Source organism: Lagopus muta, chromosome 1, assembly GCF_023343835.1.
Source record: "Lagopus muta isolate bLagMut1 chromosome 1, bLagMut1 primary, whole genome shotgun sequence".
Classification (NCBI taxonomy): domain Eukaryota; kingdom Metazoa; phylum Chordata; class Aves; order Galliformes; family Phasianidae; genus Lagopus; species Lagopus muta.
Window position 1 is genome coordinate 183,594,937 of NC_064433.1, and position 19,947 is coordinate 183,614,883.

The window sequence follows — 19,947 nt, forward strand, 5'->3', positions numbered from 1 at the left end:
GGAGCAAGGCGAAGGGCTTCCTTTAGAAATCTGGTTTAACAGTGCCTGACACAGAATGACTAATAATGTTAAGCAACACAGAATGGACCATAAAACACTGCTATACCCCACAGTTATTATCCTATGTGCTAATCTTCATACTGCATTATTTCCTCAAATAATCCTGATATTGTTCAGGCAGCCCCTTCACTGGATCGCATCCCTTCTCAGGCTCACTTCCTTCACAAGGACTGTGGCTCACTCCAGTAATGCTCTCCATGTCCCAAAGCAGCGTGCTCCCATGCACCCGGAGCATGGGAAGCCTTTTTTGGGCCATCAGATTTGTCCTTTCCTTTCACTGCTTCAGTTTTCTCCTTCACAAAATTATGAAGTGGTAGGAGAGATTTTCATGGAACAGCACAAAGAAATCTCTCATTATCTCAAGTCATTCCAGCACTGACCACTTCTCTGTTTTCTCCCCATTTACGTTTTTCTCCTTGTTCTCACTTCCCATCATAGAATCACAGAATGGCTTGGGTTGAAAAGGACCACAAAGATCAACACTTTTCAACCCCTGCTATGTGCAGGGTCACCAACCACCAGACCAGGCTGCCCAGAGCCACATCCCGCCTGGCCTTGAATGCCTGCAGGCATGGGGCATCCACAGCCTCCTTGGGCAGCCTGTTCCAGTGCATCACCATCCTCTGTGTGAAGCACTTCCTCCTACTATCTAACCTAAACCTCCCCTGTCTCAGTTTAAAACCATTCCCCTTGTCCTATCACTATCCACCCTCATAAACAGCCATTAACTCCATCAGACAGGTTCCTGAGTTTGCATCTCTCTTGGTGCAGGCTCTGCTCTAACACTGTTCAACATGTACCTGCTGATACCTGTCAGCTTTTACCTTCTACAAATAATAATAAAAAAAGCTTCTTGTCATTATTTTGCCACACTTTCAGCTTCTCCCAAGTAACTAATTCACAACAATAAACCTCTGGTTGCCATTAAAGGCAAGCAGCCAAGCAGTTTAGATGCAATCTTACGTTGTTTTCATAAAGGTTTCCCAAAACCTAATGTGAATAGACTTGGGCTTTGTGACTTAAAGCAAAACATTTGCTTAATTTTATATTCAAAATATTACTACCCAAAGCTGGAAATGTGAATGTAATGACTTGAGGCTCCTATGCCAGCACAAACAAACTTCTTGTGCAGTTCATACACAGACCCAAGTGTCTTTTAGCCTGCGTGGAATTTATTGAAACAACATCACCTCACTCTTTCTTTGCATCTCTCTATCTTCCCATGTGTGTCCCCTACCATCTGGACTTACATTTCAATGCTTGGCACTGGATCTGGGCATTTTTTGGTAATCTTCACAGGACCTAGCACAACGTCAAGGGAAGGCAAACAATGTGAATTTGGCATTTGAGATCACAGTGGATACGTGCATCTTCCCTATGGCCTGTGTGTGGTGAAGACATTGCTCCTGCTGCACAGAACGTAAAGCCCTGGAGAGAAGGGTGGGATGAGGGTGATGAGACAGAGGGATGAGGATCAAGACTCATGTGATGTCCCCACTGGGCTGAGGGTGACAAAGTGATTTGGGGCAACATCTGCAGAATGTGCAACCTGCATTTTGAAAAGCTTCATTTTGGTGAGTTCAGAGTGGGCAAAAACATTCCTCACATTTTCCTGCACTCTTGTTTATGGCTTCCATCACAACACCATCCTCCTGACCAAGACGGAATGGCTTTCATGAGACTTTTCTTCCTCTTGTGTTTTTCCCAATTCATTGACACATGGATGCCTGTTCTACCCATCTAATGACAAAGCTCTGTGAGTCTTTGCAGATCTCATGCAAGAAATGCGGCAGCCATTAACTTTCCCTCCTTTTGGGCACTTCAGAAGATAAAAATCACCCCTTTCTACTGTGAATTTCTGCTATAAATCCACAGATGAAATTGCACGCAATCTAATTCCTGGCTCCTGGGCCCACATTCATCCTTGTCCAACCATTCCTCTTGACTGAGCTGATTAAATTACAGACAAGGGCAGGCTCTCCAAATGCAAGGTCATGTAGCTTAAATTAAATCTAAAGGAGCTGTAGTAATATACGTAATAGAACTTGTACATCTGTACTATTCAAGATGTGGAAAAAGGGTGCTCAGCTGGCTCCATTCTGGGGTCATTTGGCTTTGAGAAGCATAGCATGGCTTGGTCCTCCTGTAGAAGCCCTCAGGGACTTGGTTCCCAGATATGGTCATACTCTGTTCCCAGAAACCAGGTTTCTGGAGCCATTTGTCGTTCCTAAAGATAACCTGCAGGCAACAAGTGCTGTCCCCATCACTGTCTTTGGCCATCGGAACAGGAGGTAATGGGATGGACATCAAAAGAGCTGTCTGCCATGGTGTCTGCCATCAAAATACTGTCTGCCATGGTGACTGCTGTGAGAACTGCTCTTCCTGCAGCTGACTCTGCAGCACACCTGGACTGCAGGTATAGCATCCTGGATGCAGAATGAGTAAACTTGGATCAAAATCCAGATGGTTCTTTCTCTCACACACAGAGGTTCTTGCCTGTTGCAGGGATCTTAAAAGGCTTGCTATCCTGGTGTATTACACAGTTATTTCATCTCACAAACAAAGCAGCTTGCAATTTTCTGGCTATAGTTTTTTTGTTATATTTTTTCGTTTGGAACAAATGGTTGATGGAGTTACACAGTATGTGACACACACTGCTTATTTACCAGGAACATAAAAGGTCTCAATTTCCCAACACACAGGGAGAACTGAACATGCTTCTATGCTCAGTTCCCAGCCTTGGTGTGACCATCAGCCTGAGCACCTCCTGGCCACTGTTCTCCAACTCCTCCTTGGCACAGGTAGTTCTGCTCCTTCGCCCTCCACACTCAGCCTGACCCCATAATGCATTTTCACTGTAAGCCCATCTATATTGTCATTGTTAATTAACACTAGAAACAAAAAACTGAGATTTCATTTATGGCAATTAGAATGAGAATAAAGTGATTTGGCAGAACTAGAACAGTTTGAACTGAAGAGTTGACCTACCAAAGCAATGAGAACAAGGCAAGAGTGGCATGGAAAGGATAGCTAAGCCACATTTGTCTAAGCTGATCTATCCAAAGCACCAGGAGAAACAGTTCATAAAGGAGAGCAAATGCTGAATGCTCATGCATTTCTGAAACACGCCATCATTAGCTCACAGCTCAAAAAAAACACTGTTCTGGGTATTTAACCAGGAGCAACCAAAATTCTAGAGCAGGATGTTGGAAATCATGCAGCATGAGAGTTGGGCTGCTGCATAAGGAGTAGAGTTGGAGCTGCAACTATGTCTTCACTAACATACATGGATGGCCCAGTGCAGGAAGGATGTGGAGTTATTGGAGCTAGTCCTGAAGAGGCCGTGAAGATGATCAGTGTGCTGGAGCACCTCTCCTATAAACAGGTTGAGGGAGTTGGGCTTGTTTAACTTGGAAAAGAGAAAGTTCCAGGAAGATCTCACTGCAGCCTTCCAGCACTTGAAGGGTGCCTACAGTCAGGGGGGGCACTAACTTTTTGCATGGTCTGATAGTGACAGGACATGGGGGAATGGCTTTAAACGAAAAGGGAGAAGATTCAGGTTAGATGCTAGGAATAAATTTTTTACTCGGAGGGTGGTGAGGCACTGGAATGGGTTGCCCAGGGGGATAGCTGAGTCACTGTCCCTGGAGGTGTTCAAGAAATGCTCAGATGTTGTACTGAGGGACACAGTTTAGTGGAGAAATATTGGTGGTGTGTGGATGGTTGGAATGGATGATCTTTGAGGTCTTTTCCAATCTTGGTGATGCTATGATTCCATGTTTCTATGTTGTGGATGTCCTGTTCCTGGAAGGATTCAAGGCCAGGTTGGACAGGACCTTGGGCAGTCTGATCTAATAGTTGGCAACCCTGCCTACGGCAGAGATGTTGGAACTAGATGATCTTTAAGGTCCCCTCCAACCTAAGCCATTCTATGATTCCATGATATGATTCTATGATGTTGCCCCATCCCTGGAGACACTCAAAGTCAGGCTGGATGGGACTCTGAGCAACCTGATCTAGCTGTAGATATCCCCGTTTATTGGAGGGAAGTTGAACTGGGTGACCTTTAAAGGTTCCTTCCAAATCAAATGATTCTATGATTCTATGATTATAAAGTCACAAAACTTACAGAGGAATGTGTCTTGGTTGTCCTTCCAACTCTCATCAGCCCCACCACTGAAAATCCTGAGCAAAAGCCATAATTTCATTTGCCCCGTGTGTAAAGGTCAGGGAGATAGCATGACACATGCTGCCAAAAGGAGAGACAGATTCAACTCAAGTGGTTCACACACAAGTGGCTTTTAAAATTATTATTTATCCCCTTTATGGGATAAAATGAAGATGAACATCTTGGGAACAGCTGATGGCTGCTGCATTGCTTAATGCCATGTCTCTACTACCACATCTTGCTAGCTCCAGCCCAGCCAGCTTGACACCCACCACACAGATGCAATTTAAAACAGCAACAAAATCCTTCACCAGAAATGCTCTGTGTGACCCATTTCATTTTTGAGAATGCTAAATGTTCATCCAACATATGCCTTCTATCAGCCACCAAATCTATTCCTGTGACTGCTGGGAGCACTCGCTTGCAGGAGCAGGACTGCTGGCATACACATGAATATAGGGTCACAGAATCAGAGAATGGATGGATGAGGCTGGCAAGGACCTCTGGGTCCAACCCCTGCTCCAGCAGGGACACCCAGAGCAGGGTGCCAAGGGGCACGTCCAGACAGCAGTGACAGAGATGCCCCTGTTCAGGACTCATTGGCTAATCTTTATGTCCATATAACATGATCTGTGTTGTGAAATCCTTAGTTCCATGTCTGACAGAATATTCGCAAGAAACCTTGAGCATAAAAAACTGAATCAGCCACTGGTATAATTAACGAAAAGGACAGAAGGTCTCCCGCTGCAATCATCAGCTGTTTCCATCAACAGGTAGAATTTCAGATGCTTCACCACACAGAATCACAGAATGGCTTGGGTTGGAAAGGGTCTCAAAGCCCACCCACATTCAACACCTGCCATGGGATGGTTGACCCCACCAGCTCAGGCTGCCAGGTCCCATCCAGCCTGGCCTTGAGCACCTCCAGGGATGGGGCACCACAGCTCTCTCACCACCCTCTCAGTGAAAATTTTTGCCCTGACATCTAATCTAGATCTCCTTTCTTTTAGTTTCAAATCATTCCCCTTGTCCTATCACTGTCTACCCATGTAAAAAGTTGATTTCTCTTTGGAGCCTGTGCCCATGTCTGTTGCAGGTTATCCCTGCTGTGGGGAGTGGAAGAGCCCAAGCTCCTCTTTTGGGGCCTTTGCTCTGTTAAAAGGTGCAGAGCTTCACGCCAACTGAAAGGAAGAGAACGGTGAGTGCAAGCATCAGCAGAGATACCTTGGTGCTGCTCTGGGGCAGGTTCTGCAAACCTCCTGGGGAAACCCAGCTGGTCTTCAGGAGAAGAGGCTGGGAACAAGGGATGGCACCAAGCACCAAAGTACCAGAGTTTCCTGGTACTGTGTTCAGTTTTGGATGTCTCACTTCAACATGCTGAGCTCCTGAGTGAGTCCAGAGAAGGACAACAAAACTGTCAAGGGGTCTTAAGCACAAGTCTTATGAGGACCAGCTGAGGGAACTGGGAGCATTCAATCTGGAGAAGAAGAGGCTCAGGGGAAACTTTATCGCTCTCTACCACTGCCTGAACGGAAATTGAGGTGAGATGGAGGTGGACCTCTTCTCCCAGGTAATAGCAATAGGATGGAAGGTAATGGCTTCAAGTTGCACCGGGATAGATTCAGGTTGGATATCAGGAAAAATTTCTTCTCAGAAAGAGTAGTGAGGCACTGACACAGGCTGCCCAGGGTGGTGGTGGAGACACTGTCCCTGGAGATGTTCAAGAAGTGTTGAGATGTGACACTGAAGGATGTGGTGAGAGGACATGGTGGGGGTGGCTTGGTGGTTGGAGTAGATGATCTTAGAGGACTTTTCCAACTTTAATGATTCTATGATTCTAAAGCACCGAGCTCCCCAGTCTCTTTGAAATCCATGTCCTACAGGCTGTGTGTGCATGTTCCTGTCTGGGAAATCCCAAGCTGCAGTCTGACAGCCCGAGCCACCAGCCTTGCTCAGGCACTCTGCACGCAGCTCTCATGATTTGATGAAACACAGCTCAGTTCCTCACGACCCTTTCCTGCTGAGAGTGGGATGATGGAAACAGGCTTGGAAACATTCCTGTCTGCAGCCCCAAGTTCCCCATTGGCTGCAAAGCCAACAGTTTGCTCTCCTGCACCAAGCAGCCCCTGTCATGCTGAGGCTCCTCCTGTTTCAGCCACCCCCCAGCACCCACCCAGCTTGATTCAGGTTAAGGCTGGTGGGAAATGACAGGTCTTTTACACATAAATCTTAGCCCTGGCTTGAGTCTGACGAGAAACGGTGGTGATTTATAGGGGGATTAACAGATCAGAGTGGAGGAATGTAAAGAGGTTTAGGCTCACTAAGTGGGACGCTTAGAGCTGGGTCACGGAGAATTTGATTCAGATTCAGGACGTGGTGTGCAATAAAAAGGAGAAATGGGAAGAAGCCTTTCACATGCCCTTTATCACATGGGAAAATATTCTCCTGCGAAATAATATAGAGAAAAATACTTCGGCAAGCTTCTGTGTGACGCTCTTTCTTGGCTCCTAAAGGCTAGCACAAATAGAACTCTAAAGGTGCACTTATTTTAATTTATTTTTATTCTAAAAGCAGGTGTAGGGATAGGACAATGGGAAGGATAACAGGCAGCGAGTTTCCATGAGATCGTGAGACGTTAAAGGTAAGGCAGTCAAGTAAGGGTTAACATCTCCTTTCTATGAGAAAGGAAGCGGAGTCCCCTTGTCTCCCCTCCAAAAAAAAAAAAAAAAAGTAGGAAAGTGCCTTTTTCACTCTGGGAAAGCGAGCATCGACCCTTTGTGCCCCACTTTGATTTTTTCTCATTTGCAATTGCGATTCCTCTGGTGCTCCTTGGAGCATGACGCTTGCCAAAGCCCAGAGCTTAACTCCAAATCCCCGTGCTCAGAAAGCTGCGGCTCCTCACCACGCTGCCCGGCAGCTGCCTCCTGCTGCCAGCTGGGCCCGGAGCCCAGGCACGTTGCAGCCCGGCGCATCACACCCACAGGGCCGCATCCGGACGGGAGAGAACAGGCGCAGGATCCCAGCCCTGCCGCAAAGCGCTTGGGCTCAGGAGGCCACGCGTATGATCACCAACGGGCCAGCTCTGCAAAACTCCTTGCGACGCAGGTTGGTGCAAAGTCACATCGGTGCCAGAAGCCCTGAGGAAGCAGAGGTCTTACTGCCATCATTCACGTGAATTACGTTACGCTGAACCGGACCCCTCTGATTGCGTAGCGTTTATGTATTTTGCTGCCCTGTTTTACAATGATCTATTTATCAAACTGGCGTTTTGCATTTCTGGCGTGTTTTGCAATAAACCTTCAGAACACTGACATGCAATTCTCTTACAGAATTACCTTTTTTTTTTTTCTTTCTTGTTTTGTTTTTGCATAAGGCCAAAATTCCCTTTAATTTTGCCAACTACAATACAGAAGAAGAGTAATTAAGTTCAACTATACAAACTTTTTAATGTGGTTTTAGGGGATTCTTTAATGTTTGCAAGTTAGCAGATAAGCCACGCATCCACCCATCCACTTAATTATAGGCCTACTACCTCCAGTCACTCTGTTTTTTAATTTAATTTGCTGCCCAGTTAAAATCTGGAGGAACCTTTGCCGTAACACGCCTACCATCTGCATCTTCCAACTCTTTAACTGCAAACTTCCAGAATGAGCAGTTCTTTACCACTGCCAGACACCGGGAAAGGTTTATTTTACAGCTCTTCATCCTTTGTCCTTATCAAGAAATAGCATTTCTGTATCCTGAACTCAGAGCAGTGACATGTATCATGTGATGACGTGTCAGAAGGTTAAATGACTGCCCGTCCCCTCCATTCAATATTGCCAAAAGCGACCTCACCTGGCTTTGCCTCCAGGTGTACAACGCAAAGCCCTTTCAGGGGATGGAGTCCTTGAGGCTGGGGCGTTAACAAGGAGCCCTGAACATCTCAACTTGCTCATAATCATCTGAAAACAGGGAGTAAACCCCAAGGAGACATGGAAAAGCTAAGTAGAAAAATCCACCTTCTAGGTAGAAGTCCCCACGGGTGGTTGGACAGGGCAGAGCTTCTCTTTCGAGCTGCTCTGAATATTAATTGCAAATAGTTCAGAAAGGCTTTATGGCCAGTGGCATTTCAAGCCATCTTTCAGAGACAGAGCAATGTGCATTCAAATAATAATCTTCCACTCACCATGGACTTTGACTGAGCAAGGTTTCGTAAGTGGATGTCAGCAAAAGCTTGAAGCTGGTGTAATGGGGTGACACATTCACCACCGAGATGTGAAGGTCTGTCACTGCAGTGTGGCTATTCGTGCCAACTACAAGAAGACATCCACCACAAGGATACTTAAAAAGACACAGACTCAATTAACACGTGGCTCCTCTGGTCACACACTGTGTCACTGCAAAAACTGTCAAAAATTCACACATATGATGCAGAGAGCAGCAGACACAACTTGTTAAAACGTATTTCACTTTCCCCCAAAAAAGATGATTAATGCTAGTGGAAGTCATTAAAGAGTGACGGGGTTGGAATGAGGTGTCTGAAAGAAGCTCAGCAATGGGCTCACAGCAATTATATCTCTTACAGAAAACTGCATTTCTACCAGTGCACGGGGAATTTCTGCTATTTGACACCAACGTCAGCAGACCCAGCGTAAAGATGAGAAATTGGTCTCCGAATATTTGGCTGACAAAGATCTGTGCTGAGAGGCAGTTGTGAGGGGTTTTTGTCCTCTGTATCAGCAGTTCCTGGGGTACTAGTGCAAACTTCATCTAATGAAATGCAAATCCCATACAAGGGAATTCGTACAACTTGGTCATTCAGACATCAAGTCTGCACTACCAGTGGTAGCCATACAAATCTTGAAGCAGGTCACTGAAGCTTGTACTTGGTCCACTGGGATGGCTGTAGTGCAAGAAGGATTAGGTACTGGATCCAGTGAACAGCAAGGTAAATTCCAGTTTGGCTGAAGTAGGGATGAGACGTGAGGTGCTGCCAGCCCTGTGAGGTGCTACTATAATAAACTTCAGCTAGTGCCACTGCTGGGGAATGTGGAAGGGTCTTGGGGAAGGACCATTGTGCCCTCATTGGTCACACTCTGCCTAGAAGACACCTCGTAACTAGGGCCTGGAATGGGAGAGGGGAAAGTCCTTCAAACAGTTGAGGCATGGCCCTGTGTCCCAGGGCACTGTATTCCAGATACAGCAAAGAGGTGCTTTGCATTAATTTTAAAAAGTGCATGGTAAAAGCAGTATGAGCACAGGTAGAGTAGTCCTAATCTTGGCTCTTTTGCTGACGGTGAAAAATCATAAAATCACAGAATATCCCAAGTTGGAAGGGATCCACAAAGATCACTGAGTCCAACTCTTGGCTCCGTACATGACCACCCCAAATTCAAATGATATTTTTGAGATTCCTGTCCAAATGCTTCTTAAACTCTGGCATCTTGGTGCCATACCACTGTCCCAGGCATCATGTTCCCATTCACCTTTCTGACCCTCCCAGACATGTCTTCATGCTGTTGCAAGTCAACAGGGTGTGTTTCCAACAGAGTGGCATCAGGGCCTGACCACCGAGAGGCAAAGCCACCCATGTGCCTGTCACCAGCATGCAGAGGGTCTTACATGCCCAGCAAAGGATGAGATGATCAGAGCCAGCCAGCCAGCCAAGTGCTACCTATCAGGACTATACCCTCTGGTTGGCCTCACTGGGAATGTAGTCAGGGACCTCAAACTGTATTAATTGCAGTTTCCATGTGCCTGAAACATCTTCGCTTTCAGACCTTCCCTATCACTGAACACGTCAGGCTTTAGTACGATGATATTCCCCTCCAGAGATGACTATGTAAATTAAGGCTCAGATTTCATGGATATTCAGATGCCCAGCACCAGACTATGCAAAGTCACATAAAAAACACAGAGTGAGACACGTATGGGGACTCAGAGCAGCACCAGCCAGACCCCAGGTCAGTGCCACCCTGACCAGCCCAACTACTGTTCTATAGGCTGACCCTGCTAACAAATGCAACTGTTGCAGGGTTTAACTAATTGCTATTTATAAAGATCCTTGGAAGAAAGTGTCTCTAGATGCAGATAGTCCCAGATTGGTCCCATAGTTGCTCGTCAGGACAAGAACTACAGTAACGTAAGTGTGTTTGCACTGCACTTCGTCAACAGAGCCTTGGCTGCGGCTTGGGATCAGGGTTCTACTGCAATGTAAATACAGAAAAGTAATGATTACCAGGAGAGGGGCTCTTGAAAGACTCCATCCCTCACCGCAGAGATGTCTGACAGCCAGTGACTCAATGTTCTGTCTTTCATAACCGTAATGACTTACAGCCCTAGGATAGAGAATGAGTGAGACAGGGAGTACTATTGTTCAGAGCCCATCAAAATAAGCAAGGTCATTTTCAGCATTCAAAAGAAAATGACAAACCATTGGATTAGTTTGTGGGTGAAAAAAAAATGCACAGGGAAAAAAAATAGGACAAGTAAATCTTTAGAGATTAAAGTTCAGAAGGAGATGTAAACTTGTATCTTGTAACCACAAGCAAGACAGAGCAGGAGCTTGACTTCGATAACATTTGCTCTGCTATAAATCAAGATTAACCCCACGTGGATTTATAAAGGGGTAGGTCTGGCATAAAACAAGAGAAGGATCATGCTTAGAGTGCTAAATGCATCTGGGTACCTTCTGCATTGCCTGACACTGCTAGGATCAGAGTGAACGTTCCCCACCACCACGCAGTCTTACAACTTAGAGACACGTCTTAAGATAAGTAAATGATCTCTGTACATGTCGGAAGGATGGCTTAAACACAGGGTGTAACTAGCGTCAGCTGTAACACTCCCTAGAGCATATCCCAAGCAATCTGCAGCTACTAGAATCAGATTGCAAGGTTAAAGTTGAGACAGCTGAAGTGATGCCATTTGGGAGTTGTATTTAAAAACAATGTGTGTAATGACTTATGTATCAGCTCTAGATGAGAAGCTGGAGACAAACCTTTCACTGGCATGCGGTGGTGTAAAGCCACAGATTTCCAGTTTACCCTAGCTGAGGACACAGAGCGTAGCCTCCTCTAGACCACAGCCAACTCAAGGCCTTAGCTTCCATAAGGTAGTGAGCACTATGCTAGCTGCTGAGCAAGTAAGCTGTGATTTTTAACGCATTCCTAAAATGGCAACTCACTTGGCCAAGTGGACAACTTCCTAGAAGGGCTGAGTACGGACCAGGAGGTCACAGGGGACTTGGTTATGGGAGAGTCTTATCATTCAAAGGATGGTGTTAGAGATTAGGCCTTCTTCATTGCCTGATGGGCAAGTTTTCTAAAGTTCTAAAGTTCTCAGAAAAGACGTTTTACTCATGAATGTTCCATATAAAATCACTCACCCCTTTCTACTGCAGTGTTTCTGTGCACCACTTGGTTTTTGCCTTTCAGAGAATAAGTTGCACCAGAATGGGTAAAAGATCCATCTCAGCTGATTGACAAGTGGACAATGTTTGTCTCCTTCCTAGAGGACATGTGATACCACCTCCCCATCAGGGAACTCATTCCAGAAGGCATTTCAGCCGAAGGCATCACCAGATAAGTTTACCAGATCACAGCAAAGCTGTTCCCTCATGTTGGTGTCATGTGGCCTGATTCTGCTAGCCTTGCTAAGGCAAAATACCACTGATGTATACTTCACAGGGTTTGGGCTACCAGGGAGAAGGGAATGCTTTGGAGTGAGATGACAAATACCGAGGGGCACATGCCAGGTATAGTTTCCCAGTTTGGTTAGGAGAGAAAATACAGCCCAGCGTGCCCCAGAGGACTTTGTAATTCTGTGACAGGCAGCTCCCACCAAGGCCTCGGCCATTGCAGAAGCCTTGTTGAACCTCTTACTATTCTGATACCTCAGAGACAAGGCTAGAAAAAAAAGTGAAATTATTTTACATGGTCACTGATTGAGCTTGATGCCTTTTAGTGTCCCCTGGTGCTGCTGTGGAACAATGAGCCCTGTGCACTGCCCTTTGGAAGAGGAAATAGCACATACAGATTTTAAACAAGAGGAACGAGGGGTAAGTTCGACATTTGATTCCTGGTGATAGGCACTAGCTAGGCAAATATTTGTAAAAGATAGCTCTGGCTCTTTGAACAAGGGAAGCGGAGGGGCAGGCATTGGCCCAAGGTCAGCCAGACAATCTTCAGCAGACCTAGAGACCCTGGGGACCCAGCCTGGCCCCCTCGCTCTAGACAGTGCCAAGATGCCCTCATTTGAATGTGTTATGTTTTCCTTTTTCTCTTTCCTTAGGCCTTGCTTTGAAAACCTGGACGTTCTCCCAATTTCCTGAGGCGTTTCTAATTTCTTTTTATTGTAGTGAGAAATGCTTTTGGGTGTAGTTGCCTGGTATGCTGACACCAAAGTATTTGAGATCTAGGAATAAAGTCCGCCTTCAAAATGTCCAATCAGCAAGTCTTCCCTCTAGACAATCACAATGCTGTAAAGCTGGTAAGGTCCTTTTCTATGGGCAACTTGAAGTCCTCATTTATCCATAAAGACTGTCATACAAAGAACCATTTTGTGAAAGCCAAAAGTTGTTTCTCCATGACATATGGAGTAGCTCACTGGGATTTCTGAGACGTGGTGCTATACCCACAGCATAAAAAGTGGGTCACTTTCATACCCGGGAACAGCGTTGACTTAAGTTTGCTACTCGCCAGAACTGAGTAGGAAGCAAACTGACGTTTGGATGATGGAGAACACAAGCCGTACTTTTCCCACATATAAGTTATGGTTATAGGTCTAATGTGACTTGACACAATGTTTACTGAAAGTAAAGGATTTTCCTTTGAATTCTCTGGACTTTGGATTAGGCATGTATTTTGGAAGGACAAAATGGTACCAGCATGAATCACAGAATGGCCCGGGTTGAAAAGGACCACAAAGATCATCTAGTTTCAACCCCCTGTCATGGGCAGGGTTGCCAACCACTAGACCAGGCTGCCAGAGCCACATCCAGCCTTGCTTTCAATGTCTCCAGGGATGGAGCCTCACATAAACACTTCAAAACTCCACTGCAAAGATTTTACTTCTGCTTTTTCCTTTACCAGTTTTTCATTAGTGGGAATCAGGTGCTCCAGTAACAGTATATAAACTTCATATAATCCCACATCAAGCCTTGCTAATTTAAATACCAAAACCTGTGCCTGCTCTGCAAAACCTTGTGATCGACATCTTACCTGCATCCTGTAGATAATGTGCTAAGATGCTCTCAGCAATGTGCACCAGCCGCCCACTTCTCCTGCCCACTCTCCAGCACACAGGAGTAGTGATCAGCAGAGAAGAGGAAGAGCTCACTTCTGCAGAGAGGAACTTCCAGAAACAATTCTTTCTCTGCAGAAATAATTGCTGATCAACACAGCTCTCCTTTTCCCCACATTTTTCCTTAGAGCTCTCTTTATTTCCAATCTGACATGCAGAACATCATAATCATGGAATCATTAAGGTTGGAAAAGACTTCTAAGATCACCTAGCTCAACCATCAACCCACCCCCACCATGCCCACTGATCACATCCCTCCATGCCACATCTCCACGGTTCCTGAACACCTCCAGGGACGCTGACTGCACCACCTCCCTGCACAGGCTGTGCCAGTGCCTCACCACTCTTTCCGAGGAGAATTTTTTTCTGATATCCAAACTGAATCTCCCCTGATGTAACTGGAGGCCATTCTCATCCTATCACTGATACCTGAGAGAAGAGATCACCCCACTTCATCACAACCTCCTTTAAGGCAGTTGTAGAGAGCAATAAGATATCCCTTGAGTCTCCTCTACTCCAGGAAACAATCCCATTGATGCTGAGGCAACCGATGATCATTGGACCATAGAAAATCCTGAACTGGAAAGGACCCACAAGGATCATCGACTCCAACTTGGTTTCTTCATATTTAGACCTTTAAGCTGCTGACACCTGACAGTCTTCCACTTGAAATCAATAAGCGTAATTGACATGACGCTTCCAGTATTTCCGCTCTTCCAAGAGGGAAATTTCAGTTCAGATACTGGAAAGAACTTCTTCACAGAAAGAGTAGTTGGGCACAGGTACAGGATGCCAAGGGAGGTGGTGGAGTCATCGTCCCTGGAGGTGTGCAGGAACCTGGAGATGTGGCACTGAGGGACATGGTGAGTGGGCAGTATTGGTGATAGGTGGATGGTTGGATGGTCAGATGGATGCATTGCTGGTGGCCTGCTGCTATCTGTCATCTGGAATGAGCCATAAAACCACTGCTGATAAGGTCTGTGGGTGCTCCCAGTACAGGCAGAATGGTGAATAAGGAGACCATTACCCAAAGCAATCAGGATCCAGTCAAAAAAAATACGTGTTAATAAAATCTGATTTCTGCCTGCCCAAGCTGGGATGATTTAGGGCCAGATCTGAGGAACATCCTTCCAAGATAGCAAAAGGGATCACACAACATTTCGATATTTTTAGAGTATAAATAATAAATAAACATTTACAATATTTATTGCAACAAAGAAGGTAATTTTACCTCTTCATATGGATTTGATGAATTCAATACTATAAAACTGTATAAAATTCAGCTTTTTAAAAGGGCTTTTGGAAAATCATAGAGGCAGCAGAAAATACTCAAATAAACAATGCAAGGGTAAGTAAGTGGACCTCTGTAAGGAGCCTCAGTATGGCAGCAGTGAGGTGATTACTCATCAGCCTGGGACACACAGCAGAACAGACAATTTAAAAAAAATGCTAGACAGGTTTTAAGGCCAATTAGCTGACCTTCACCTCCAAACCTGCCGTCAGGGATTTCCTCATGCAGTGACAGATGTTGCTGCACAGAGTGGGGTCTGGACGTGGCCAAGAGGAAAAGCAGCCCATAGCACTCCTCCTCTAGTCTTTCTTGTCTTGTAAACACCAAACAGCAAAGCTGGGGAAGCAATGAGCAAAGCTTGTTTTCTTTTTTTCTTGCCAAACAGTAACGAATATGTTTTAAATCAAGTAGTTGAAGATGTTGTTTACCTGGTAAGGGGTTGTGTTTTGCTGCAGTAAAAAGTGTCTTTGTGGGAAGTATGGGATCTTGACTTCACTGGTATGCATTACATGTTCTTCTTCCAATGAAACTCCAATGAAACTACTGGGCAGCAATCTGCACCCAAGTGTAGATAGGGCTTTCAGCATGACCTGAGTTGTACAAACGAGAGCTCAGAGCTTGGCAACCTTCAACTGAAGAAAAATTGATTCTGAGCTAGAACCCTGCATCTCCAATGGGTGTTATAACCCAAAGCTGAAAGCAGCTCTGACATCAGCTTGGGGAGGCCTTTCACACTGAGATTTTGCTGTGCACTCCTGTATATAACTTCACACAGTCAACGTGGGCCACAAAAGTGCAGTCCAAGTACTTGTACAGGTGACAAGACAGGCTACCCAGGCAAAGGGACACCTGATGGCCCAAAGCCTCTTCTTGCATTGGTAGCCACCTGGGCTACATCCCATAGACTGCCATGTCAGCTCCTGTGCTTCTTGGCTGATGGTACTTCACCTCTGTCCTGAGGCATCAGCAGAGAGCTTATGGGGGACCCAAGAGAACAGTGGCCAGCAGAGACTGTAGAATGAGAGGTGAGGCCCTGGCACAGCTGCCCAGAGAGCTGTGGTGCCCCATCCCTGGAGGTGCTCAAGGCCAGGTTGGATGGGCCCTGGGCAGCCTGAGCTGGTGGGGGGCAACCAGCCCATGGTTGGGGCTGGGTGGGCTGTGAGGTCTCCTCCAAACCAAGCCATTCTATGATTCTATGATGAAGCACCCAGATACCTGCAGAAGAATATTAAAGTAGTGATTCCCCAAAGACCTCATCTTTATGGTACTCCCCACCACGCTGCTGGACCACTGCGTGTTCATCCCACATAGAGGAAGAATGCACCAACCTCAAACCATATCCCAAACATTCTACCAATTAAATAGCTTTAAAAGCAGCAGTAATAGTGAAGCACTAAGCACCAGATCCTCTGTGACGATTTAACCAAATACCAGACATGTAACAGGATCTCTAACTGCAGTCTACAAAAACATTGGCAGTGTTTGCTGAGATCTTCAGTTTATGTTCTCAGGTTGCCATAACACAACAAACTCTTTTTTTTTTTTTTCTTTTTTTTTTTTTTCAGTAGCACAGAGATAAACCTTGTTTGTGGGAGTTGTTATTCCTGTTTAGCTTTGCACACTGGTGATAAAGCCAAGTGGGAAAGCAGAGGGCTGCAGACAGCCTTAATTTCTTGAGCCAAACCTGAGCTCTGTAAAATCAGACTTGAACTGGCAGTGTTTATATAGGACAGCATGTGGTCCTTCTACTCTGGTATGTGAGGTAAGCATCAAGATTTCTCAGCTCTGCAGAGAGGAAATAGGAAATACTTTAAATGTATGCATCTTTGCTTTCATTTCCTTTATTTTTGGGAGCATTATAGGTAGCCACAAATCATTACCTCCGTTACAGCAGAGGCAAAGTCTGTAATGCTCTCGGAAAATTTCTTGACATTTTTTTGTTTTTCTAATGTTTCTTTCTTCTTGCAGGCAAAATCTCATCACAACTCTGCAGTGGCTTCATGCATCCTCAGAACTGCATCTTGCCTTCCATCCCTGTCTCACTCAGCCCCACAACTGTAATGCTAGGGTAAATACCACGAGGTCAGCACGGTTAATTACTTTTGGTAGAACTGGGATCAGTATCTGTCCTTCATATACACTTTCCACTCTCTGTTGAAGAGTTCTTTGTGGGCTGCCAGGGTCTCTTCGCTGGTGGGCTGGCTTTAGAATGTTTCTCTTCTTGGTAGTAAACTGCCTTTTCCAATGTTTGTTCTGGTAATATCTAGATTTTGTAGGCCACCTCCATAGGTGGTCTAATTTAGGCCAGATGTGCGCACTTGTTAATGTGTCCATAGTGATATATAAAAGCTCTACATTTAGAAATGTCTAATAGGTTATTTCAGTAGTAAAAATTAAAAAGAAAAATAAAGAAAAGTAAAGCTCTGTTATTCGAGAACACGTGACACCAGTAAAAGATTAACTCAGAAAAATGTGGTGGCTGCTGAAACCAGCATTGTATCTTTGGTGCAACAAGCCAGTGGGAAGTGATCCTGAGAGTAAAGAGCCTCAAACACTGATGCTCACTTCAGCTCTGTAGGAGATCAGAGAAGCTTTAAGCTGAGATCCAGGCTCATAAAGTCACCCAAGGCAGGTTTGGTTGCTGTGTTCAATGGGTAAGTATTGCAGGAGGCATAGGGAATCAGACTGGTGAATCCCATTGAAGCATTCCAGTTGTGTTCTTAAAGTTCTCTTTCAGACAAGCCATTGCTGGTCACAGGAAAATACTGAAGCTGCTGAAAATGCAGTATTCTTGTTGAATCTACATCCACTAGAGGTCTGGTCCAAGCCTGGCCTCATTATCGGGGAGGAGAATGTGAGCCTGGGCTTATAGAATCACAGATTCATAAATGCTCAGGTTGGAATGGACCTTAAAGATCACCTCATTCCAGCACTCCTGCTGTGGACAGGTTGCAAGCTCAATTTTTGTACCTGTTGAGCTTAGCTACCTAAAGAGATTCATCCTATGTCAGTGGCAATAGGTACGAAATCAAATCAGTGGCATATTTCAGCAAAGTTTTGTTCTGGGTTTTACTGCTGTAAACCTGGAATGTCTCTACAGTGCTTGTGTAACCCAGACCGACTGCAATGAATGGGATATGACTCTTCAAGGACAAAATGGAAATCATTGAAAACATCAGTAAATGTCTACCTGTTTTTTTCATAATGCCCTCAGTGTGTATTAAGCAGGGAGATACTGTGGAGTTTATGTCCTATTTGCAGAGCACAGAAAGTCAGGAGGGTCCCTACATTATTTCAGGTTAATTTGTGACAAGAGTTTTCCTCCTCTGAGGTGGCTCCTCCTCAGCTGATTCACAAGATGGGATTTATTCAGTTTGCAAGAACCACCTCCATTCCTCACCCAGCAGATGTAGCAGTTGTCTCTGGAAGTCCATTAATGTAAAACCCCTCCCTGGTGCATGAAAATCATCTGCAATCCTGACTGAGAAGCACTGCCGTAGGCTTTCAGAGACATCCATCTGGCTCCTGAAGACTGCACAACAATCCTACCTGCTGCATCTCTTCTGCAAAGATGCTCTTGCGGTTGCAAGGAGGAGTGGGGAACAGCTGCTCACAAAATGCATCTAACTCCTGAAATAGCAAACACTTCCCAAGGTACAGCTACCTAAGCCCCCACCACACATACGTGGGATGAGATGCCAGAACTCAGACATTCCCCAACACTATCTTCAAGTCTTGGAAAGTCAGAGCTGCCCTCGATAGACGTACTGGTGAGTGCATTTGGGAAAAAGGTGGACAGAAGGAAGAACGTGGGATCTCAGCCCACTTTAGCATTTTAATGATATTCCCGTAAAGACAAATTGACTGCAAAACAAACTGCAGGTAAGAAGTCCAAGGGTTTGCAATAGCTGAAATTCCTGAAAACTTTGGCAATTACTTCTTTCTTCCTAAAGCCTCAGACTCACCCTTTCTAACCCCACCTAAGCTCAGATGGCGGAGTTCAAACTTATACCTGGAACACAGCTAGTAATTGGTTTACAAGTCCAACTTCTTTCTTGCCGTTGATCTATCAATACTGGTGAGGAGCTGGAAATGAAAACAGAATAAAACCAAGAACCTCATTTCATTTTCTCAGCTAAACTAATCCAAAGGGTGAACTCTCAGCCCATTATTTTTTGCCTTGAAGTGGTCTTAAGTTGCTGTAGTTGGTATAGCACTATCCTAATTTACCCCAGATGGAGATCTCCCTTTTCTTTCCTTTCTCCCTTCCCTTCACCACAAATCTTAACCCAGCCTAGACTCCAAGAGCCTCTGGCACCATTCCTGTAAGCCTGCAGAATTTACAGTATTCAGAAGCTGCAGTAAACACAACCTGAAGATAGCGATGTTTGCTGCTGATCCAGGAAGGACCCACAGTGCAGTGGGAGCCTTATGATAAAAGCATGTGAGCAGAAGCAGATGACTGTAATGACACCACATCACTACACTGTTTTCTCACATTCAGACTATGGTCTGTGAAATACCCAGCTACCCAGCTGGCTCACAGGACCAAAAACAGTCAAAAATACACTTTCAGGATTTTAAAGCAAACTATGCATCATCTACATGATTTTTACCTTTCTCGTTGTTATCGTTGTTTTTCTGTACACATTACACTCAATTGCACTAATATTCCACGTATTTCCTCTTTTACACTGACATTTTACCTCTCTTAGCAATTTACTGCACACGTAGTAAAGGCTGTTTTTTTCTGTTTTAAGTCTATCCTCTGTCAGGTTAATCTTGGTATCACTGCCTCAGCTTTAGTGATTTTGCTGGCTGAGAGTTGAGATAACGTAGAGAGGAAGCAGAATAATATTGATATTTAGTACTCTTTCTATCCCTCACCAATTCCATAACCCTCCACATTGCTGAAATCACTCTAACAAAGCACTACTGTGCCTTCAGCCCTTCTAAAAACGAGCAGACGCCTGAAGTCCAGCATCTTTTGTAATGGTCCTTTTTGCACATTTTAGCACAGAGCTGTAAATTCAAGCAGCGCTCTGGTCTGACATTGATTTAATTATGATAACACCACTTGCTCTCACAAAGTTCTGCATTTCCACAGGACTGTTTCAGCAATGATTAACTCAGTGCGACGTCA